Genomic DNA, 4,226 nt, shown 5'->3' with positions numbered 1-4,226 from the left:
GCTATAGTATAAAAGACTAGGTTATATAGCACCTAACGCAATTAAGTATCTACCCTAGGAGGTAGATAGTGCGAAGCTTTAAGGACTAATAATAATCGACTGTAAGACTTATACTGTTAGTAAGGCTTATAAAATTATATTAAGAAGAGCACCTACTAATAAGACAATAAGGCCCTTCTACTAAATATATATTAACCTATTTCTGGAGATTGTAGCGTATAATAGTTATAATTAGATAATATATTTCTTTAATAAATTCTTGCAGATAAATAAGGTAGAGATCTTTACTTAAAAGTTATTAATAATATAAGTAATTATATAATATTTAAATAAGGTAAAGCATTAATATAAATAGAAGATCGCGGTTATTTAAATCAATAGCAAAACCTCCCTTAGTAGCGACTTTTATAGTTAGATGGCCTAAGAAGAAATTATAGTAGAGCACTTAGTGTAATAAAGCCTTATAGGAAATACTATAGTGAACTTATTAATAGGCTGGGTATATAGGTATAGAATAGTCAATAACATAAATATAACTAGTAGAGTAGTTGCCTAATAGATTAACTCCAATTATATTTTAAGATTTACTATAAAGAAGAGAAACTATCTATAAAGACTATACGTCCTTAAATATATAACTCCTCCCTATAGTAAAGGGTTTAGTACGTCGGTATGTTAGTACGTCAGTACGTCACGTTTCTATATTCCTATATTCCTATATTCCGAACTTATAATATAACTTACTACGTAACTCGGCTACCCCTTATCCTATAGCTTAATTCGTTCTAGCGCCTCTTGTACTATTTTAACTAACCTATTTATATCCCTTTTTAGTAGTTGTACTACTACCAATATAAAATCCGTAACACTATCCTTCTCCTCTTTATCTTTATCCTTAAAGATATCTCCTATCTCTAAGTTATCTATTAGAGGTATAGTATTTCTATCTTTAATTTAGTAGCCTTTATTATTTCTAATACCTTCTATTAGATCTTCTACGTCTAATTATTATAACTAGCTAATAACGTTTATTCTTTCCCTTAGTAAAGTTATACTGTCCTATTCTTGTTATACGAAAAAGAAGTTAGTATATATTATAATTGCAGCTCCGTCTAGTTACTAACCTTCTTCTTATACTAAATATACGCGAGCGAATATGCGATTGTCCTATAATATTTAATCTATCTCTAACGCTAAGTATATACGTCTTATTATCCTTTATAACCGTCTAGTTTCTTATCTAATCTGCTTTAGGGTTACGTATATTAATAGCGGCCGAAAAACTAGAGAGTAAGCTAGCTAAGGCCCTTACTAAGGTTTAACGTTGTTTTAATAAGGCGTTTTAGGCTCTAAAAGCTTAATTAGATACTTATGCTCGCCTAAGCCGTCTAGTAAAGGTACGTAAAAAGGTGCGCTTAAAAGAGCTTTATTTAGTAGAGTAAGGTCTATTTAAACTTAAGGCTAAGAAGGCCAAAAAGGATTCTAGTTAAGAAGAGGCGGAAACAGTTAATACGCTAGTAGTGGATCCTTTAAATAATCCGGTTTGTCTATCGCCTTTAACTAATCCTTTTATTTTAGGCTCCTTTTTAATATTACCTAACCTATTTTCCTCTAATACTCCTATACCTTTCCTATAGCGTTCTTTAAATTTTATAGTGGTTCCTAGGTAGTCTTATTATAGCCTATTTACTTAACCTTATACTATATTTTATTATTAATATCCTTATAACTAATAATCTTTAAAACTTGCTATTTATCTTCTTCTTATCCTCTATACATATCTACTTTATAAATTAATGGCTTAATATTCCCGTATATTAGCTCTAGCATTATAATATACTATATAGAGTAGATCTTAATTCTAGCTAGTAGGTTTAACTTAAATATAACCGGTAAAATCCTCTATATAATTTCAAAAGGTCCTAGTCTAATATAGTTTAATATCTTACTTAGTTATTAACTCTTGAAATTTTATATAGTAGCTATACTTTATCCCCCTCCTTAAGATCTGGTCCCTTAGATCTCTTAGCATTATAGTACCTTTTTATTCTTTTTTATACTCCTTTTACTAATTCTATAAGGTCTATATAAAGATTTATTAATTTCTTTATTCTTTCTTTAGCTATACTACTTGTTTTCTTCGCTTATTATAGTAATAATAATATCCTTAACTTATATCCGTAATTTACCTTAAATAGTAATATGCCTATTCCTTCTTATAGTGTTATATTGTATATAAACTATATAACTAATAATAGCGATACCTAATTGTTCTATGCATAATTAATATAGTATTTTAAATACTATTCTAGCGTCTAATTTAATCTTTCTATTTATCTATCTGTCTATAAATAATATATAGTAAAAGTTACTGCTCTAATTCCCTATTCCACTAAGAATACTTCCTAGAATACTATTATAAATTTTAGGTCTCTATTTAATATAATCTTACTTAATACTCTATATCTTATAAACACTTCTTTAATATAGATTCTAGTAATATCCTTTACTAAGATTTCTTCTATATATGCTATAAAGTAGCCCTATTTAGTTAACTTATCTACTATTATTAGGATTATATTATGCTCCTATCTAGTAATAGGGTCTCTTAACTTTAGTAACTTAATAATAAAGTCCTATAATATGACCTCCTATAGTCTCTCTAGTATTTTAATAAGTTATAGCCTTCTATATAGCTTATACCTTATTAGTTTATTCCTTTAGCAATCTAAATACTCCTTTATTACTTTTCTTATAATATTTTAGATTTTATTAATAATATATTCTTCCTAAAGTCTTAACACTAAGCCTATCTATATAATTACAGCACCTATTGTACTAAACGCGTGCTTACGCGTTCGGTACACCAGGTACGCGTTTACGCGTTTAGTGTACTAACCACTCGCTTACGCGTCTGGTGCACTTATAAAGCACTAACTAATTAGGGGGGAGGTGTATCAGTATATAGACCATATAGTCTGCTTTATACAATCGATAGTCACTATCCAAACAAGCATACGATACTACATGTATTTCGTGCCCGTGGATATAACTCACTTATGCTATTAAGTTAGTATAAACACTAATTAGTGAGCGCGTATAGATCAGCAATTACTTAACACCTCCCCCCGAGCAATATACACGACAGCGACCACCTGTTTAGACTTCTAGTACGACCTACTAGAAGGTCGGAAGTCGGGGATTATAGACTTATCTCCAACTCTATATACTTATTTAAGTCTTAGTACGGTTTACTAGAAGTTATAGATGCGAATACAGACCTATATAGAACCCCTATCCTTAACCCCCTCGAACCTTAAACCTCTTTGGACCTTTTACGGAAACCCCCTACCCTCCTACAAACCATTATAGACCCGTTAATCGATTTTATGGACCATTATAAGACCTCCCCCACCCGTTATAAGCTGCTACTACCTACTACGCACCATACTACACTATAGTATGGTAGATATTAGTAAGTAAGTTAGTAAAGGTCAAAAGAAGTGGAGATAAGGCGTCAACGTTACGTCTACAAACGACGTTAACAACTATATTAGCTTTAAAATCCTTAAATATAGACACTTTAAGCTTATAAATGACGACCTATAGGAGCAATATAAGGAAGACTTTACGGACTTTATGGAAGCTATTTTTAAGGCTTATAACCCTACTACCATCCGTAACCTACGAACCCTTTTACATCACCAAGGCGTATAGGTTAAAAGGGATAAACAAGTTACTATTGCACGGTCTCTATACAACACACTATATAAGAAGGACCAAACGGAATAGACTAAAGAGTAGATCTTAGATTATATCAAAACCAGCGACCTCTTTACCTCCTTTAAACTTAACAGAATCTCTAGCCTTATAGCTAACCCATTTAACCGAATTTGTTCCACAAACCCAAGTAGCATTAGAATTAATCTTACTGGCTAAAGTACACCTAATACTTAAGTTACGGACCATAATACCCCCGTAACCCAAATTACGGACTATAATACCTCTATAAACCAAAATACGGACTAAATTACCCCCGTTATTTAAGTTATAGATCCGTAAGCTATATATCTGCAAGCCACAGATTTATAAGTTATAGATCCGCAACTTACCTAAGTAAAGACCTATAGTAAGGAGCTAGCTAACCTAGCTAAGCTCTATACTAACGAATCCAAATATAGTAGTAAAAACAATAACTTTAACTTTAAACTCACTATCTTTACGGA

This window comes from Cenococcum geophilum (assembly GCF_001692895.1).
Source record: "Cenococcum geophilum 1.58 unplaced genomic scaffold K441scaffold_58, whole genome shotgun sequence".
NCBI lineage: Eukaryota > Fungi > Ascomycota > Dothideomycetes > Gloniales > Gloniaceae > Cenococcum > Cenococcum geophilum.
The sequence above is the reverse complement of the archived record's forward strand: the minus strand, read 5'-3'. Positions refer to the sequence as shown.